At 46.2% G+C, this 11,999-nt stretch overlaps 1 long non-coding RNA gene across 1 annotated transcript; it reads left to right on the plus strand.

Moving 5' to 3' along the window:
* Positions 1-2,536: 2,536 nt before the first annotated feature.
* On the plus strand, positions 2,537-10,203 carry LOC126519117 (uncharacterized). The gene is made up of 2 exons (XR_007596524.3): positions 2,537-3,983; positions 9,867-10,203. It is a non-coding gene; the product is annotated as an uncharacterized lncRNA (long non-coding RNA).
* The last annotated feature ends 1,796 nt before the right edge of the window (positions 10,204-11,999 follow it).

The raw sequence follows: 11,999 nt of genomic DNA on the forward strand, positions 1-11,999 counted from the left end.
ACAGGCGTACAGTATTGTGATCAAAGCACTTCAAAGGACTAGGGAGAGTACCGAAGGAGGATACCAAATCTCGTGGTTCCCAGCCCATCTAGATAGCTCAATTAACCCGCTTGGATGTAATCCTAACGAGCAGGCCCACCGGAGAGCGCGCGATTTCACGCACCGCGCTGTCGCGGGTAGCCAGGCTTGGAACGAGGTCAACATCCACAAAGATCCATTAAGTACATTCCACGAAATTGTTTCCCATTATCGACTAGGCAGGAGGACATTTCCACCCCCTCACCCCAAATTGAACAAACCCCAGGCTACCACACTAAGACTCCTGCAAACCCGTACATATCCCACTCCTCGGTCTCTTCACAGGATAGATCCTGAACACTCACAGTCGTGCCCCAAATGTGGTCATGACTCATGCTCCTTTGACCACATGCTCTGGCTGTGCCCAGCCCTTAACGCCTCTCCACCCATCACGAAAGAACAATGGCAGGACTCTCTCAAGAGCAGCAATCTCAACATTCAACTCCAGGCTGTCCAGAGGGCCCACGACATTGCCGCGGGACTTGATCTCCCGGTTCCATCGTGGGCGGAGCCACCGACTTGATCTTCGGGAGCCTTCGGTTTGGCTCCCCGAGGTCTCAGTCCCTCAGGACTCAAATAAAGTTCTTGTCATGTCATGTCATGGTATAGAGCTTCACACGAGGTCGACGGTCTGCCTCCCGGCGCTGTTCCCGACGTCGCTGTTCGTCGAGACTCTATTCTTCAGCCGTACGGATCATGCGTGGCGTTCCCATAGCGAACGGTGAAGCAAAATAGTACCAAAATTACCCATGGTCGCCTTATCAGGCATGCATTACGTCATGCACTACTTTATACGTTCACGGAGCTACCGACGAAGGGCTTTTACGACGCCACTCTAAAGGCACGGTTGTCAACATAGCTGCATTGGCGCGGCGTTTAGACGCACGTGGCCGTTAAACCGAGACTCGAGGCAAGCGACGATATGCGTTGACCGGGGCGCAATCGAAAAGAGGGCACAAAAGAAAACACGTTTGTTTGTAATTTGCTATTGCGCACAGTTCCTAGTTAAGTAGTTGAGCTAAATTTGGAATGACTAGAGTTTTGTTATGGCGGACAAACATGGGGCTGTCCGTTTCCCTCCTGCAGAAGCCCAGCTATTGATAGCCAGACAGGGATTCCACGATATTTACAACTTCACTACGAGCTAGGTAATTGTCACAAATAAATGAAACCCAGCGTAATGATAGCCATCTCAGCGGGTAATTGTCATATAATGTTGTTTCGAAAAAATTCGCAGTTCGGCCCGAAAGGCGAAGCACCGATTGGGACAGAAAATTAGTAGATTAGTAAGAACCAAGGATACTTGTTTTATCAGCAGTATAAACTTGTAAACATTTGCTTACTAACCAAATTAGCAACGATAGAATGTGTAAGCGTGACTCAAGGAGGACGTAGAAAGAAGCAGACACACAGAGACACCGCTGTCTTTGTGTGTCTGCTTCTCTCTACGTCCTTGTACAGTCACGCTTACTAATTCTCTTAGCGATTCAGACTGACTAGCCTGCCAACGTGTTTTAACTAAATTAACCAGCACGGTGTCACGCGCGCACAGGTAAACATGAGCACATCTCGCTCGATGAGAGCGGAAACTCGCTCTGATAATTCAGGGGTGAGGAATCGCGGCAGCTGGAAGCAAATTGAACTTCACGCATTATTCGCTTCAGCGCGAAGTAAACGTCAACAGCACAGCGCACACGCAGCTACCGGCACTAGGCGCACTCTGCAAACATCGCAGATCGCTTTGAAGATGAGGCATGCGCTGGCGCGCACTTTAGTACCCTCGGAGTCAGCGTCGGAGACACGAGCGCCCGCAACGCGTCCCTACGGCATCAGCCAAAGCGTCTACTACGACGTCCGCGATTCTCGTCGCAACGCTCTTGTAAACGCCGCAGTTGTCTCCACTCAGTACGGAGCGAAGGGCGAGCAGGACATCGAGGCACTGTCGCAGCCGCCGGAGAAGAACGCCCCTCCTCCCTCGCCTCCTCGCCATGCCTCCTGTGCCACGGAGAGGGCACGCATCCGGGCCGCCTTCCTCGTTCGCGCACACGAGATTAAACCGCGTTCGCCTGCTCACCCTCATACGCTTTCGCTCATACGGAACCTCATGTGCATGTATTTGGTCTCGAAATAAAACAAGAGTTACAGCAGTTTACTGTAACCACATTTCCTATGTAGATGCCTTTCTATTGGCAGCACACGGGAATTCAGTAATGTTTTCAACTTCACTGTGAACTAAGAAATTACAACAAGTAAATTAAACTCCGCGTAGTGATAGAGTCGTCTTAGCGGCCAATTTTCGTATATTTTTTCTTTCCAAGATACCTACATAAGATTGAGAGCTACAGAGCAATCGTGAGAAAGTTGGTTCTGCCGCAGGGCGTTTTCTGTTCCCCGCCACGATTTTTCTGAAGGGTAGCCATAACTAGCTTCGCTTTAAAAAGGGAGCGTGAAGCCGCAAACGACGATAGCATTGCCAGAACTGGCTAGACTATGAACTCAGCTTGTTTTGCTGGCGATCGCTGTTTTCTGTGGCTCCGAATTCGCAAAGTTATAAAACGCGAATTCTTGCCACTTTTTACTTCCGATATTATAAAATTTTGTGCAACAAATGTGGTGAGGCTCTGCATAAGCAGGAGAGTCCATTTTTTAACGAAAGAAGTTCCCTTGGTAGTTGGCGTGAAACGTAATTTATGACATCGGCGCCATTTCTGGTACAGACACGAATGTGGCTCTACTAACAGGAGCCTGGCCGTTCTTGCAAAATAACCCACGGAAAGTCTTTCTGGGGGTAGGGAACCGCCCCCACATCACCCTCGCGCTCGTATGGGGCGCCCTTTGATAAGAATGCAGTAGGAAGCGCGTGACAGAATTGATAGAACTGAAGCACGTGACGGCCTTCTTTTAAACTTCAATTTATGTTAGGAAAGCCTGGCGACTTTATTGTTACGCTTCTGGGCACTCAAGAGAATTGTGAAGAAAAGCACGGCTCATCAGTAAAATCCTTGCATAGGTACTCTCACCGTCATTCTCCGGTGCTGGGCAAGGGGTGATTGCTGTGGCTACGCACTTCGGCTACAACTGCATCTACGGCAAGTAGGCGTTTTCTTGGAGCGCAGGAGTTTGTTGAACACCCTGTTACTGCGGCCGGATCTACAGGCTGACTACCAAATTTACGGAAGGCTGCCCGGCAGTGGTTACTCTGCCAGTTATGACGGACATTGACGTGGACGTGCTATGTCTGAACTTATCTCAGTTACCAGTAGAGGAACTACGAATGCTAGAATTCACCAAAATCCTTCCGGACTTGCGGCTCGCTGGTGTCGCGCAACGTGATGCCGTTGCAGCGATCCGTGGAAGTTTGCAGGACATCAACACGCTGGGAAAACGGCTTAACGACGTGGCATGGATTTACTGCTGGCTCATTCCGCGCGACAGGCTGCATTCTTGGGTGCTCTATCGCTTCAGCGGGCCCACAGCGGATGCCAGGGATTTCACGCTGCACAAGAAGATAGCGAACGCGTTCTGTTGGCCCGGCATGAGCAACGCATTTCAATCTTTGTCTTACCATGCTGGGCGCTACGTCTGCTTAATGACCAGAGAGCCCGAAAGCGGGGTGGAAGAACACTGTGTCATATGCTTGTGTGCCTGGGTCGACATACCTTACGTGGCCGTACGTGTCGCTGGAGTTCAAGATATTCCAAAACTGCGGTCTGTACTTAAAGTCCTATTGCAAGGCGAGCTCTACCAACTTATCACTGGCTGTCACCAAGAGCTCAGCACCGCTTGGGCTTGCGCTGTCCGTGACTTCAACTTGCGCCGTGCAACGTCACAAGCGAACTACATGATCCCGACGACACCTGGGCGACGTCTCTAGTGTAGTGGTGACTATATTAGACTACACTCTGGTAAGATTTGTTTTCATTCTCATCAATTAGGGGCACCAAAGAACGCCACGATGCGCATATAGGCTTCATAGAATGTTTCTCCGGTGCGTGGTTTGCTTCGTACGTTTAAGCTGTTTCGATAAATCCATCAGCATAAAACCAGTCGACACGTATCTATTTTGTGGGGCAATTGAAATAGCATATTATACATTGGCTTTGAAATACTCAATACTACAATGTACGCCAGTTAGTTATTCGTTCCTTTTGTTGAAGGCGATATGCGAACACAGCCGACATGCCTTTTATATCACTAGACTGAGTGCATATCGTGAAACTGTTTCCATGTATAAATATTTCTCCTACATATCTTCCATAATATACCTAAGCCTGCACCATGCCGACTGCGGAATGTTTGCCTCCTGAATGTTCGTTTTAAGTGCTATAATGTGCGATTCATGGTGTGTGCGAAAGCAGAGCAATGTATAGCAGCCCCGCGGTGTTCACCAACCGGCTTCGCAAATTTGCGTGAAACAACTGTAAACACAAAAGTGCGTTGCAACATTTGCCATAGCTTTACATTTCGGGCCAGTTGTTGGCCCAGTGAACCAGCCTCTCTTTCTTTGTTCTTGCAGTAGAAAGAACGCCTGCGCGAATACATTTACGGGAGTCACAGAACGAATCTGGCGAGAAATTTTATTTTTCAGCGCAGAGAACAAGACAACCATATAAACATTACGCGGGGCTGCCTTTGTAGTTCTTCCATTAGGTGGTGTCCAACAAACAAAACGAACAGCGCAGCCTTGGCGACAGACGTAGCACCTGTCATAGGGGGGGGAAAAGCCCATGTTATGAAAATAGCGTGACACAATATTGCCGTGTTTTGCTACATTCACCTGCATCACTGTTCTTTATGTTAGTCTGTAACGATGATTGCCCATCATTACACGCCGTGAGCGTGACAGTGACAGTGAATAATTATCGAGTAGCCTCAACAAGTGATTTCAATATCGAGACGATAGCGCGCTTGTTCTGGTTTCAGCGAATACTGCCGTTCTGGGATTTGTCAGCGTCAATCTATTGAAATAATGTTAATCATAGTTGGTTGTGACTCTTATTCGGGTGTTATTAAACGCAACTACAATTTTTATAAAAAATAAATGGGGCAGATTTTATGCCCTGTGAAAATCAATGTTATGCGTAGCATTTTGCAGGCAACTAGCCATCGGGCATTTTTTAGGGTACTATTGCTACTGCTTCAGCTCGACGCGAATTTATACATGCCGATTGTTGGGGTCTATGCGTGTTCTCAACTGGCTTTAGCGAAGGAAACGCGGACAGTGATGCGATCCGCGATGAAGTGTTCTATGACCGTACGTAGCCACGCTGATGTCATACGGTCTATGATAAGACAATGGCATTTTTACTCTGACAAACAAAATCCTAAAACGTGATTAACTGGGGCCGATCGGCAAGTCTGCAGAATATCGCGCACCTTATAAGTAGTGTCAGCTGTTGCACGGAAAGTACTAGGCAACGTTGGCTGATCGCTGAGATAAGCTGAACCTAACACAGCACCCCAAAGGGCGAGCTGTCCCGAGAAACGAAGTCCATAAAACGGAACGGGACGCACACATTTGAAAGAGCTTGCTGGCTTTCGAATAATCGTACACAAGAATGCGTGCAATCGCGGTCTAATTGTTGTAAAAAATTGAAAAAAGTTATCGTGGCTTCATGGTTAGAGCACCCGGCCGCTGTGCTCTACGGCGCAGGTTCGATTCCGCCATCGGTCAATAAATATTGTTGCTTCAATTAAACGAGACGAGACTAGAACCTACTTACATACCAACCGCAAGCTGTCTGGAGTGCGGAAAGGAATGACTCGTATCAAATTGTCCTAGTTGACTTTTTGTCAAGTAGTCGCGCAGTTATTTGTGGAAATATCCCTGGAGTCTGTGAGAGGCAACAAATGAAGTAGTTCAGAGTGTTTCCGGCGGACTGTAATCGCCAGTTCAGCTGAGGCAGACGTTGCTGCTGAAACTCCTGGTTTGGATCAGGGTCATTCACTCTTATTCTAAATCAAGACGAAAGTGATGGCAATGTAGGTTTGCCTGTGTGCCATTAGCTCCCTGCTTAGGCCGGTGGCAATTCCGCGTTGCCGTTGCATAACGTACCGAAAGTTGTACTTTAGTGTTGTATGGCCCGATTTTTTTTTCCCGAGGAAAAACATTGAACTTGAAGAGATACTATGCGTGCGGTAAGAAGGCTAAGATTTGGTCTCGGGTAACGCTGCTACAGATGAAATTTGCCGACGTATTTAGGAAACTTAAAATGGGCATCCCGGAAGAAGTTCTGCGTTTTTCTTTTGCGCTTTTTACATTCAATAAAATCTGACTTGGCAGAGGAACCTTCTCGCGTTATGACTCTCTGTAATACAGTTGATAGTGCAGAGATGGAGACTTCAACACACGCACCGTAATGACTGTAGCAAAACGAGTTTCTTGCAGCGTTAGCGCTAATTGGAAGCAACATGCGCAACACTTTGTTTTTCGCGCGGCAGTTGGCGACATGCTGACATGTTATACTGGACAACCATACATGACGTCAAAATGAATTTATCCACTGAGATTCCGTATATCGCGATATCAAAACCCTAAGAAAGGTCAGCCCACTAAAACCACACCCGATAAGAAGGTTAAAGTGCTAGCGTAGACGACTCCAACAAATGCAGTGACCGACGGTCTCTTGAACGGAGTGAAGGCCCTCGGTCGGCCATTTAGCATTTTTTTTCAGTTTTTGTTGCAAACATCACTCGCAGACGTTCAGTAGGAACCTTTTTTCCCGCGCATCTTCTGTAACAGCGCAATAATATTTCTCTTAAAGCTCACCTGGAGGTAGGTGTTATCGAAACGCAACACAGGTATTTCATCCGGGTGATACGAGGTGGGTAGAATATGCTATTTAGCCTAATCATTTGTGCTGGCTGCCGGATGGCCTACAGAGAGACACTACGACACCGAAGGTGTTTACGCATGCGTGAATAATAGGGTAACAACCACTGCTGAAAGCGTTAAAGAATATGCGTTATGGAACTTAATAACATAAAAACGGAAATACATTGGCAAAAGAAAAAAACACGCATGGGGAGGGAAAGGAAATGCATTTGAACGGATGTAGTGCACCTTTGTTCCAAAGTATAGCAAAGAGATAGCATGGCCAAAAGTCTCGTTCAGCGTCGTTTCTCTCACGACAAAAATACTTCCCGACGCAGTTTCTGAGGTAGTTCATGATATCGCTTTAACACTCAATTCACGCTCGACTGAACACTGCTAAAGTATAGACTGGATGATACCAGGTGTCATATGTGGCATCCTACGAATTTGCTTCTTTTGCTGAATTATGCACTACATCAGTCAAACGTGTGACAATACCGGGTAGCCGCAGCCTGCGGCATGCATGCCTTTTGAAAATTATTTCTAAGCTTGCTGCTGTCTGTGGAAAGACAGACAATGAAAAATTGCAGCCGTTTGTGCTCATTATATAAACAAATCACTGGTTGGTTGCGCAATCAGATGGAGCGTTATCACCACAGCGAAACTATTAACACTGGCTAACGCTTATTTACTCACTCCTTTCTTCGATGTGCTTGGCCACCGTAAGAAAAAAATGACAGCATTTATGGGTTTGTTGAGTTATTCGAAATAATTTACAGAAGGCAAGTGCCAATGAGAAATGATGTGAATACATAACACGGCCAGACGAGTGCGTCTCTGTAGTTGTACTGAATACGGTTTTCTAATAGCTATGAAAGCCGTGCCAACGTTGTTAAAGTTCGTATGGCATGAGAAAGGTAATGCCATGAACTCTGTGCGGCATGCCGCTGAAAACAGAGCTCAAGATATGTGATCCAGTCGATAATAAAGCGTTTCACTGTGGCCCCTTCCACGCATATCGACAAGCATTGCGATATCCAATGGGTAAGTCTTCAGAAATATACAGATGGCGAGTCCGTCAAATAATTTTGGCGCGCACTAGAGTTAAACTAAAGAGGAATACTTGTTATCTAAGCAAATGCTAAGTAGTCGGTTTATCAACCGGTTTTTGAAAGCGCCGTGTCGTGGGTTAAAAATATTAGTGCAGCAGTTCGTCTAGACGTCCGAGAAGGGTGGTAAGGCTGGAATTTACGTGCTGAATGCAACGAAGCCGACATCCGTGCTTAAAAAGTTCCTGCTGCACGGCCACATCTTCAGAGAACGTATTTGGCAGATAGCACATTTTAGTACCAGTAAATCAATACTACATTTGAAATGAGCGGCAAAATTTTGTGTTTTCTTGCATTGCCGACTAGCTCCGCTATCCGACCAGCCACGATGGCTTAGAGGCTATGGTGTTGCACTGCTGAGCACGAGGTCGTGGCATCAAATCCCGGGCGCGGTAGCCGCACTTCGATAAGTGCGAAATGCAAGAACGTCCCTCTCCCGTGCATTGGGGCTGCGTTAAAAAAACCCTGGTGGTCAAATTTTTTCCGGAGTCCCCTACTGCGGCGTGCCTCATAATCAAAGGGTGGTTTTGGCGCCTGAGAGCTCAGGATTCATTCACCTCCTCCAACACGTACTCAGGATGCTCAATCAGCTCGGCAACTTCCAACGAGAAGAAAGTAATCCACTTCGCAGCTGCTTCTCGGATGTCTTCTTCTTCATCCTCTTCAGCGCCTCGCTGCCGTAGAGGCTGCTCAGGTACAGAAAAAAAAGCAATTAAAATGGAGCATTGATCATATTACACGTGTTTCGGCGAAATTCTTTACCTGCTGCCACTAATACACAGAGGCGGAGGGCTGCGCGGGCAGCCATTTTCAGTTGCATTCTAAAGGCGCCGCGGTCTGCCAGGTCCAGGTATCTAGTCCTGTTGCACGAAAGAACAAGTTTTCTCGTGCCATCGACTGTCTTGTTTGATGCTTCGAGGCATTGCGCGATAAAATATATATCTGGAAGTGGCACTACATGTTTTGCCAATGACATAGGGCTGATTATGGCTAAACAAATAAAGAACAAATAATGGTTTGACCTTATCCTGCTCTGGTACACAAACTGAGCGTTGGTACAATGAACACGTGGAGCATAGTCTGCCCCACGTGACTCGCTTCGACTGTTGGGTTGCATTCTGTAGGCATACTGCCTGATGTGCATAAACAATCGCTATTTGCTCGCAATAACATAAGGTAGATCTGTCACCTGTATATCCTTATGTTTTTCCTATTGGTATTTTGTTCCATATCATCATCTATTCGCACCGTAGCTGGTGAAAGACGTCTTTAGCTTTGCTAAAATGTATGTTTGGGAATTTGTTTGTCATTTTGGTCTGCCTTTCGTTTTTCTTTTTACTTGCATAGGTACAATGACTGTGCTCTATATAGTTCCCGATTTTCAGTACTGCACTTTTTTCAAATATTTGCTGTTAGTGTTCTGTACCATTCATTCAAGCCTGAAGCCTGATACTTAGGCTGTATAAACTTTTCACATAAGTATGTTCCAACTGGGACAAAAATGTAAAATACAGATCATACAAAGCTATTGTGGCTGTTACAATATTGCCGCAAACCTATTCATGTCACTGAAGCTGCTTGAACACAGTGGCGGGATAACTAGACGCGACTTAATTGTTTAATATCTCTTCCTCATTTACCTTAGAACTAACCAAAGGGGAACATTAAACTGAATAAATTACTAGCGCGGCATCTATTCGTGCTAATGAAGTGCTGGGGCCTTATGATAGTGAATAGATATTGGGACGTGCTTGTGCATGGTGTAAATTTTTCTTCGACATTCCGTGTCATTTATTGTGTTGATTATACTCGCGCAAAGTTCACTGTTTCAAGGATGTGCACTGAGTTTCTGTTATTTTTTTCAGGCAAAATCAAGCCACGAGAACAAAGAAAAATACGGGCGGAGAAGCCTGTTTTGCTGCACATGAATTGTGACAATATTTTGTACAAAATATTCAAACTGCGCCTCTACATTGAACGTGATGCTAACCGAATATCGTACGTCTGCCAACACTCCAGAAGGAGCCGGTTCCAGAAACTCCTTAGCGTCAGCAACAACTTCCTCTGATCGACTGTCAGGAAAGAATGCCTACAAATAACCTTTTTATTTTTTGACGAGTGCTTCCCTTACGTGCTCAGACTATCTGTAGACACCTTGTCACACGATATGCAGCTGAATAAAGATGACCTGTGCGTCCATCACTCTCTTCGTCGTGAGCCTATTCAAGTCGTTTTCTTGGTGAAAATCTCTGAGCTGTTTTCTCTAATCTTGGTTCCACTCAAGTAGATTCCTTGCTGATCGAAGCCAAACGCCAGCACTATGCTATGTTCAAAAGAAGCAGAAACGCAAGAATCAAGTCTTCATATTTTTTGGAACTTTAGTTTCTTGCTTTGCAATTCATGCATTGGTATCGAAAAAAGCGAAACGATTCGCCGTGAGGACTCTATGCTAGTCTTTTTATTTCTTGAAAACTTATTGTGTGAAGCAACCTTCCCGCTTGGGTGGATGCCACAAACACTGATCACTGAAATGGTGATGACCACAACACCCTCAACCCTTGCATCATTCATCAAGGGCTGAATTATTACGTATTGGTGTCATCAAGCGCATCAATCTGACCGTTCAGATGCCTAATTCAATCTTGTCGGGTCACCTAGAGTGCTGTAGTGCAGCACGCGTTGCTTGGTTGCCTCACTTATTCGGGCATAAATGGCAAAGCTTCCATATCACAGGCTACTATTAAGGCTGGATCGTATGGTTCATCCTTTTGTCGTGTTTTACTACATAAAGTACAGCGATAGTATGAGGGACGTTCGGACAGCAAATTTCGATATCTTTATTTGGGAAGAGAAGATCCTACAGCAGGTGAAGCAAACAATCCTCATATAAGAATCCACACCCATTGCTGGTTCAACGACGGAAGGAGCGTCAGCGGAGGAATGGTACATGCGCAGGGTACCGAACAATAGATTAACGGCAGACCGGCGTGCCTTAGGTCATTCGAGTAGAAATTACGATGGCAGTGAGACGTGTACTGACAACTTCGTCGCCAATGCAAGTGCGTGCTGTTATCCGGTATGAATGGGCACTGCGTTGAAAGCCGCACTATCGGGACAAGGTCGATCCAAACAGGTCGCTAAGCGTCGGGCGAACAGCGCCTCAGAATAAATTGCCACCGACATCAGAAAGGGTGGTTATGGGGCAGTGATTTAAACGCAACTATGTTTCGAGTGAACAAACATTTGGAAAGGAACAGCGTCTTTTAATTAATGAGAGACACATTCATTCAACGAAAATAAAATTCCTTAGCAATTTGACATATGCCTGACGAGTAAAGACAACTCTATTTTATTTTATCATTATCAATAAGTGAATTTTTTTCAGCGCCCATCGTATAAGGGCGTTGACGCCGCTATCGCTAGCAAAGCAATGTAGCTCTTTTGGTGTTAAGAAAAGCGCGCTCGTAAAGTTCATCTGTTGCAGTACAGGTTGTGCGGTTTTGCTCGTCGACGTTTGTCTGAATTTCGTGACGCGGGTAGCTTCATCGTTTCTTAACCTGTTCAATCAAAAGTAGTGAGTTACGACCGCTAGATAATTACTTACTTGAGCTGTTTTAGTGTTACTGCGCAGGCCAACGGGCTTGGCGTCCGAAGGTAGAACCAGCGCTCTACACCTAAAGCTTTCGTCGGCCTCCAGAGACAGCATGTTCTGTTCAGGGGTGCGATTTCAACGCCCGCACGATTGTCCTTTTTTTGCAATGCTTCCCGCGCTGAAAAGCTCGAAACGGCCACCAAGACGAATGGTGGAGCATTTAAATAGACAGCTCCAATGACAGACCACCAAATCAAATTTCGCACCTTTGAGAATAAGATGACGACGCTTTTGTTTTTAACGGATATGACGTTAAGTTGTTTTTCCTTCCGCCGGAAGTGTTCCCTGCTCATACAGATGGCGCTAAGCCTCATCAACCGCCGATGAACCGCCATGTTTTGAACGT

The sequence above is a fragment of the Dermacentor andersoni genome, chromosome 10 (genome assembly GCF_023375885.2).
Source record: "Dermacentor andersoni chromosome 10, qqDerAnde1_hic_scaffold, whole genome shotgun sequence".
Lineage (NCBI taxonomy): Eukaryota > Metazoa > Arthropoda > Arachnida > Ixodida > Ixodidae > Dermacentor > Dermacentor andersoni.